Source organism: Meles meles, chromosome 7 (genome assembly GCF_922984935.1).
Source record: "Meles meles chromosome 7, mMelMel3.1 paternal haplotype, whole genome shotgun sequence".
Classification (NCBI taxonomy): domain Eukaryota; kingdom Metazoa; phylum Chordata; class Mammalia; order Carnivora; family Mustelidae; genus Meles; species Meles meles.
In genome coordinates, this window is record NC_060072.1 from 119,725,932 (window position 1) to 119,735,090 (window position 9,159).

At 37.7% G+C, this 9,159-nt stretch overlaps 1 long non-coding RNA gene across 1 annotated transcript in view; it reads left to right on the top strand.

Moving 5' to 3' along the window:
- Window positions 1–479, top strand: part of LOC123946554 — a 36,425-nt gene extending 35,946 nt beyond the window's left edge. Inside the window, exon 4 of the long non-coding RNA XR_006819627.1 lies at window positions 423–479. This is a non-coding gene — a long non-coding RNA (uncharacterized LOC123946554). The remainder of the gene's footprint in view (window positions 1–422) is intronic.
- Window positions 480–9,159: the final 8,680 nt, after the last annotated feature.

The following is a 9,159-nucleotide window of genomic DNA, read 5'->3' on the forward strand; positions in this document are numbered from 1 at the left end:
CTCATCTTCCTCTCCTGCCTTGTTGATACTTATACTACACCCCTAGTAGACCACCTGCAATTCTGTAAATATGCCCTATATTTTTTATACCTCTAAGTTTTTGTTTATTTGGCCCATCTCCTTGGAATAGATCCTCTCTTTGCTCTTTTTTTTTTTTCCAATATCTTTGTTTATGGTAACCTTCCTTATTTCTTAGTACTCTCTCCCATGCCTCTTTCTCTAGTAAATATTTCTATTCCCAGCCAGATGTGACCTGTTCTTCCTTTAAACTGCTCTAACCCTTTGCTTATGTATCTCTTAGGACTTTTATTATAATCTGCCTTGAAGAAAAACTGTTTGTTTTCCTTCTTATTAGACACTGAACCCTTTGAGTAACAGAACTGTGATTTTTAAAAAATTCACTAGTCTAATGTTTATTGCAGCAATGGCTACGGTCGCCAAACTGTGGAAAGAACCAAGATGCCCTTCAACGGATGAATGGATAAGGAAGATGTGGTCCATATACACAATGGAGTATTATGCCTCCATCAGAAAGGACGAATACCCAACTTTTGTAGCAACATGGATGGGACTGGAAGAGATTATGCTGAGCGAAATAAGTCAAGCAGAGAGAGTCAAGTATCATATGGTCTCACTTATTTGTGGAGCATAACAAATAACATGGAGGACATGGGGAGATGGAGAGGAGAGGGAGTTGAGGGAAACTGGAAGGGGAGATGAACCATGAGAGACTATGGACTCTGAAAAACAACCAGAGGGTTTTGAAGGGGCGGGCGGGTAGGAGGTTGAGGAACCAGGTGGTGGGTAATAGGGAGGGCACGTACTGCATGGAGCACTGGGTGTGATGCCAAAACAATGAACACTGTTATGCTGTAAATAAACAAATAAAAAAAATTCACTAGTCTTACAAATAATAGTTAGTTAATAAATACTTGTCCAGTTAAATATAGGGGCATGTGGCTCCCATAGGTGGTTCACAATACAGATGTTGTTTTCTTCTGGGCCAGTTGAAACATGTGTCTCTGACTCTTCACTTTTCTTTAAAGTCTTACCTAATTAGGTAAAAACTACCCAAGGCAATCTCTTATTTGATTACTCATAGTTAGCTTATTATTAACTTAATCATCAGAGTGACACTGTCACATGTGTAGATTCCACCTGTACTCAAGGAGGGGGACACAGAAATAATGGGAGTAATTGTAGCATTTTTCCTGTCATATGCCCCTCCTTTTTTTCCTTTTTTTCTTAAGATTTATTTATTTATTTATTTGACAGAGATCACAAGTAGGCAGAGAGGCAGGTGGGGGTTGGGAGGAAGCAGGCTCCCTGCTGAGCAGAGAGCCCAAAGCTGGGTTCGATCCCAGGACCCTGAGATCATGACCTGAGCTGAAGGCAGACACCTAACGACTGAGCCACCGAGGCACTAGGTGCCCCACCTTTTCTATATCTTTTTTTTATGTGTACCTCTTGCGAGTGGTGGTCAAAGTGTGATCCCTGGACTCTCAGCATCAGTATCACTTGGAAATGTAAATCCTCATGTTGCATCTGTGTCAGAAACAAGCCCCTGTGGAGATGTTGATGCACACTCAAGTTTGAGAACCAGTGTTTCACTCACTGGCCTTTTATTTAAGTGGCAGGCCATGTAGAATTCTCTCTCTTCTCTGTCTCGATTAAGAACAGCCTAACTTGGGGTGCCTCGGTGGCTCAGTGGGTTAAGCCTCTACCTTCAGCTCAGGTCATGATCTCAGGGTCCTGGGATCGAGCCCTGCATTGGGCTCTCTGTTCAGCAGGGAGTCTGCTTTCCTCTCTCTCTCTGCCCACTTGGGATCTCTGTCTGTCAAATAAATAAACAAAATCTTAAAAAAAAAAAAAAAAGAACAGCCTAACTTATTTTATTAGCTGTCTTATTCCTCATTTAATGAAGAGTTTAGAAGGAACATTGATTCCTAAAGCCATGGTGTCAAGGTCTCTCCCATGCTGACCTTGACTCTCTGACTGCCCACCTGTTCCCTCTCCTTGTTGTCATCTGCCTAGCAGGGGGAGATTGAGGAGGAATTCTGTATATGAGCCCACTGGTTAATTGCACAGTTCTTTACTCATCCCTTTCCACCTCTCTACCCCCTTTTAAAAATCTGAGTAATTGTCATAACTCTGAGTCTATTGCCCTTCTTGTTGTTATTGTTGCTTCCTGCTATGTGGGAGTAAGTGGAGAATTCTCATATAATAGATATGGCACTTCCTGAGGCTAATAGTAGTTGATTAATCTCAGACATTAGCAGTGAAAGTATATAAAAAACATGTTACAGAAATACAGATTTTTGCCACATGGAAGTGGAGCCATGTTATGATATAGGAATTAGGATATAACCCTTTATGTGTAGGCTCTCCATGATATAGGAAGTGAAATCTAAAGACTGTATATGTTTCCTCCATAACTAAATCTATACTTTAGTTGTTACTGAATAATTTAATTTCTTTCATTATACTTTAGTCAATTTTAACCACATAAATTAACCAATCTTCAACCTGTTTTCCAAATCCAAGAACATTTTGCATGGCAAATATCTGTATATAGTAACCAGCACATTTCTGTAAAAAGAAGTCTACTTTTACATTGACTTTCCTTCAGTGCTTTCATCCTTCCCAAAGTACTTTTCATTAATGTAGGGCTTTCTGTATGTTTTGGCCTACTACTGAATCCCCAGCACCTAGGAGATGGTGCTCAACAAATATTTGTGGAATAAATTTACTTTTTCTGTCATTTTATTAAGGAAGTTTTCCATGATGGAAAAATAAGATTGACTGAATTTCTTGAACATCCTCTAGGAATGTGAGGACCACTGGTATTTTAGTAAGAACCAACTTCCCAGCAAGAACGTGGCTTGGGTTTTAGTCATAACAATGTAAATTACATGCTAAATGAAATTTACAAAATTTAATTCAAGCTTTTTGACTTATAATCAGATATTTTTCTAATGTAAAAAGGTATTCCATAGAGTATGTGTATCTACTTGTCTATCTAAAGGAAAATTTTTTTTAACATTCAGTGTTTTATTAGTTTTAGGTATATAATATAGTGATTCAGCTTCCATACAGCACCTGGTGCTCATCACAGCAACTGCACTCCTTTTTTTTTTTTTAAAAGATTTTATTTATTTGACAGATAGAGATCACAAGTAGGGAGAGAGGCAGGCAGAGAGAGAGGAGGAGGAAGCAGGCTCCCTGCCAAGCAGAGAGCTCGATGCGGGGCTCAATCCCAGGACCCTGGGATCATGACCTGAGCTGAAGGCAGAGGCTTTAACCCACTGAGCCACCCAGGCGCCCCAGCAACTGCACTCCTTAATCTCCCTCACCTATGTCACCCATCTCCCCATCCTCCTCCCCTCTGGTGACCATCAGTTTGTTTTCTATAATTAAGAATCTGTTGTGGGTGGCTCAGTCGGCTAAGTGTCCAACTCTTGGCTTCGGCTCAGGTCATGATCTCAGAGTCCTGACATCAAGCCATGTGTAGGGTTCTGCACTGGGTATGGAGCCTGCTTAAGTTTTCTCTATTAAAAAAAGAAGAAGAAGAAGGAGGAGGAGGACGAGGTGGGGGGGGGGGAGGAGGAGAAGATGATGTTTACAGATTTGTCTCTTTTTCTCTTTCCTTGTTTGTTTTGTTTCTTAAATTATACATAAGAGTGAAATCATGGTATTTGTCTCTCTACTGACTTATTTTGCTTAGCATTATACTCTCTAGCTCCATACACATTGTTGCAAATGGCAAGATTTCATTCTTTTTTTTACTATTCCATTGTATGAGTGTGTGTATGTATACCACTTCTCTCTCTGTCTCTTCTTTTTTTTTAAAGATTTTATTTATTTATTTGACAGATAGAGATCACAAGTAGGCAGAGAGGCAGGCAAAGAGAGAGGAGGAAGCAGGCTCCCTGCGAGCAGAAAGCCCAGCGCAGGACTCGATCCCAGCACCCTGAGATCATGACCTGAGCCAAAGGCAGAGGCTTTAACCCACTGAGCCACCCAGGTGCCCCCCTCTCTCTCTCTCTTTTTTTTTGTAGTTTCAAGTTTTTATTTAAATTCCCGTTGGCTAACATATAGTGTAATATTAGTTTCAAGAGTAAAATTTAGTGATTCATCACTTATATATAACAGATATAACATATATAACTCCACAAAAGTGCTCTCCTTAATACCCATCATCAATTTAACCCATCCCCCACCACCACCCCTCCAGCCACCCTCAGTTTGTTCTCTATAGTTAAGAGTGTATTTTATGGTTTGCCTAACCCCCCCATGTTCATCTGTTTTGTTTCTTAAATTCCACATATGAGTGAAATCATATGGTATTTGTCTTTCTCTGATTGACTTATTTTGCTTAGCATAATATACCCTAGCTCCATCCTTGTCATTGTAAATGGCAATATTTCATTTTTTATGACTGAGTAATATTCCATCATAGATAGATAGATAGATAGATAGATAGATAGATATCAACAGTGTGAGAGGGTTCCCTTTTCTCCATATTCTCTCCAACACCTGTTGTTTCCCAACTTGTTAATTTTAGCCATTCTGACTGGTATGAGGTGGTGTCTCATTGTGATTTTGATTTGTATTTCCCTGATGCTGAGTGATGTTGAGCATTTTTTCATGTGTCTGTTGGCCATCTGGATGTCTTCTTTGCAGAAATGTCTGTTCATGTCCTCTGCCAATTTTCTTGACTGGATTAGTTGTTCTTTGGGTGTTTAGTTAGTAAATTCTTTATAGATTTTGAATACTAGCCCTTCATTTGATATGTCATTTGCAAATATCTTCTCCCATTCTGTCAGTTGTCTTTTGGTTTTGTTAACTGTTTCCTTTGCTGTCCAAAAGCTTTTGATCTTGATGAAGTCCCAATAGTTCATTTTTGTCCTTGCTTCCCTTGCCTTGGCGATGTTTCTAGGAAGAAGTTGTTGCAGCTGAGGTCGAATAGGTTGCTGCCTGTGTTCTCCTCAAGGATTTTGATGGATTCCTGTCTCCCATTGAGGTCTTTCATCCATTTTGAGTCTATTTTTGTGTGTGGTGTAAGGAAATGGTCCAGTTTCATTTTTCTGCATGTGGCTGTCTAATTTTCCCAACACCATTTGTTGAAGACACATTTTTCCGTTGGACATTCTTTCCTACTTTGTCGAAGATTAGTTGACCCTAGAGATGAGGGTCCATTTCTGGGCTCTCTATTCTGTTCCATTGATCTATGTGTCTTTTTTTGTGCCAGTACCATACTGCCTTGATGATGACAGCTTTGTAATAGAGCTTGAAGTCTGGAATTGTGATGCCACCAATTTTGGCTTTCTTTTTCAACATTCCTCTGGCTATTTGGGTTTTTTTCTGGGTCCATATAAATTTTAGGATTATTTTTTACATTTCTTTAAAAAATGGATTGTATTTTGATAGGGATTACATTAAATGTGTAGATTGCTTTAGGTAGCATAGATATTTTCACAATATTTGTTCTTCCAATCCAAGAGCATGGAACGTTTCTCCATTTCTTTGTGTCTTCCTCAATTTCTTTCATGAGTACTTTATAATTTCCTGAGTACAGATTCTTTGCCTCCTTGGTTAGGTTTATTCCTAGGTATCCTATGATTTTTGGGTGTAATTGTAGATGGGATCGGCTCCTTAATTTTTCTTTCTTCTGTCTTGTTGTTGGTATAGGAAAAACAATTATATACTTTCTATATTCATGTTCATTTGCAGTCATATTCAACTAAAACAATTAATCTATGTAGCACCTTTTGCAGTAATTTGTCCCCAGAAGGGTGTTGCTTAGAGACAAATTATGAGCCACTTGGCCGGCAGACAAAGAACAATGATGAGATAAAAATTGCATGTAGGAAGCTAGTAAGATCTCTAGATAAAGCTTGCCTTACTCCTCCTCTTCAGAAGACAGGCCCAGAACGTAAGAGGGAAAAGCATAGTGCAGACCTGGGCTACTTTTATTCCTAGAATTCTTGTAAATATACTTAGAAATTATTACAAAATATATAACTGTATAAATTATTATAAAATAAGCAGGTCATGTTTACATTTCCCTTACAGAAAAGATAAAGCATTTTTCTTCCTTTTCTCCACACAGTTGATAGGGCTTCAAAATTCTGATACAATAAATAATGGTGACCTCAAAATGGTAACTTTGGCTTTAGAACCATCTACCTGTGACCTATAGTTTCCGTAGTGTTGGACAGGCATTCAAATTTCACAATGCACTGGATGTATGGAAATGAGGCTTTAAATATCAATTTACCCAGAAACTCCGAATATTTGGAAATTTATGTAGCATAAATAGTTATTAAAGTATAGAAGGAAAGGGGCATTAATTCAGAGTTAAAGCTGTTTTCGTTAGAGAAGGAAAAAAAAAAACCCTACACTTCCGAGATCTTTTCCAGATCTTCATTTGCCCTACATGGTCCTCTGTTCCAGAGAAGACTGTTCTCCAGCATAGGAATCCCCGGTTACATACACACCAAGGAAGAGCTTTCAGCTGCTTTAGAAATGCTCTTTTCCCCTCTCAAAATGTGTTGGTTCTATTCTCTTTAATTATAATTAAATATATAATTCATGTATTTAATGGATTATTAATATTCATATAATTTCATGAGTCTCCTTTCTTAAGCTCAAAAGGAAAAAAGATAAACCTTTCCAGGAATTAGTTTCAAATCAAGTTACCAATAAATTTAAAAATGCTTTATTTGCCCTCATTAAATATTTTGCTTCCCGTTGCTTTCTGTTTGTGCTTGTGGATGACCAGCACAGGTCTCTGTGAGTCTGTTTTCTTTCCCACTTTATACTAAGTACATAAACGTTTCCACAGTTCCTCGGCTTTCAGTGTTATTTCCTCTTCAAGTTTTTTTTTCCTAATTTTCTCTTCTCTCATTTTCTCCTCTTTATTTCTCCTTCTCTTACTGAATATGTCTCATCCTTATTTTTTCTGCTTCATTTCCATCAGTTTGAGGCACTAAAATTAACTTCCTAAATTCAGGATTTTTTTTTTACAAGAGCAAAATTATAATCTTTACCCATCAGATTGGAATCATTTCATATGGTTCTAAAGGCAGCTTCTTTAAGTTAATATAGCATTTTTGATGAAGGTTAACAACTCACGATTAGTCCTTTTTAAAGGAATATTTTTTTCATCTGTGAGTAGTACATGAGCATTTTGGGATTAAAAAACCTGAAGTCCGTACACCCGGAACAAATATAATGTTATATATTAATTACATCTCAGTTAAAAAAAAATAAAAGCCTTGTTGAAAAACAACACTCCCCTCACTATCCTTCTTAACTTACCAAACTGATGATGCAGAGGCAGAAAATTCAATTCTTTTATCTGCTCTCAACATTGTAAGTAATATACTTGAATCCAGTTCTTGGTTTATGAATTCTAGACTATATCAACTGGATATTGTGATAGGTGGGGCTATAGTTATAGTGCCCCACCCTCTCCATACCCCCTCTCCCATCTTACCTATGGAGTGAAATTTCAATTTTTGGCTAAATCAACAGTTATTGTTTACATGAATAGAACTACATAAATTGTTTCTGTGCTCATTCAGGTAGTATACTTTGTTCCTTTCTTGTAGCACTTTTTATTCTTCCTAGAATTAATAATTACCTTGCTTATATTGTTATTTGCTTAGTTTCTGTGTATCTATCACTATATACTTTTCTCTGATGCTGTAACATACCTGCCAAACAACTAAAAGATAACTTACAGCAAATCAATCAGGTCCATTTTCCCCTCTCTGGAGATTTCTCTCCAATGGCTTTCAGTCTTCTTGCTGAAATATAGCCTTGCTGTCCAGGGCTGTTGCACAGCTGTCTTTCTGGAACATTCTTTCACTAAGTCCTGGGAATTTCCTTAGTTTCCTGCATCCTCTATTTCCTGTATCTCAAGTTTTCCTTTTTCATCATTTACTTCCTCTTTTTTGTGGAACAGATTCCCTAGTAATTTCCTGAAAAAGAATATAGAGAGGAGGTAAAATTCTTTTTTTTTAAAGATTTTATTTTTTTATTTGACAGAAAGAGACACAGTGAGAGAGGGAACACAAGCAGGGAGAGTGGGAGAGGGAGAAGCTGGCTTCCTGCCCAGCAGGGATTCCAATGGCAGGGCTCGATCCCAGGACCCTGGGATCATGACCTGAACCAGAGGCTGACACTAACAACTGAGCCACCCAGGTGCCCCGAGAGGAGATAAAATTTGTGATCCTTTGAATTTCATAACATATCTGAAAAAACTGGTAATTTGGGTGTAATGTTTTAGGTTGGGAATAATTTTGCCTCAAACTTTTGAAGAGATTTCACCATTGTTGTCTAGTTTCCTGTGTTGTTGGGGAGTTTGATGCTTCCCCAAATCTGATGTTAGATTTGACACCTTTGCAGGCAGTTTGTTTGCTTGTTTGTCCTTTTGGGAAGATTTTAGGATCTTCTCTTCCTTCTGATGTTCTTAAATTTCTGTGATGATGTGACTTGGTGTTGGTGTTTTCTTGTTCATTGTGCTAGTCCCCTTTCAATTTGGAAACTCTTATTTTTTAGTTTGAGAACATTTTGGAAAATTATTTTGGCTACTCCTGCCCGCATCCATTTTCTCTGTTCTCACTAGGACTTGCAAATAATTTCACTTTCTAATCACTTTTTTAACAGAGCTCTTTAAATCATAACTCTCTTTTATAGCAAATGGTTTTCATGATGATCTACCATTTTGGAGAAAGAAAGAAAGGGGGAGAAAATCAAGTATAAATCTAAAGAGTGATTTATCTTACCTCCTACTCAGTTTTTTCCAGATATGTCTTGGTTATATAGTATTTTTAAGTGAAGAAATTCCTGTTGGTTTTACTTGCTTTTATTAGATGTTAATGCTTTTAAATCCCGACAATATGATACCATAATTATTCATAGTAATGGCTACGACTAGGTCCATTACCGTGCCTCAGTTCCTCCTTGTAAAGTCAAGATTGCAATAAAATCTATTCTTTAAAGGTGTTCTGAATACTAAATGAATACATAAAGTGCTGGAACCAAATGCTGTACATTGGAAGCACGCAGTAATAATAGATGACTATTTTTTAGCACTATTATGATCCAATTTATGTATTATCCCCATTTTACAGGTGAAGAAATTGAGGC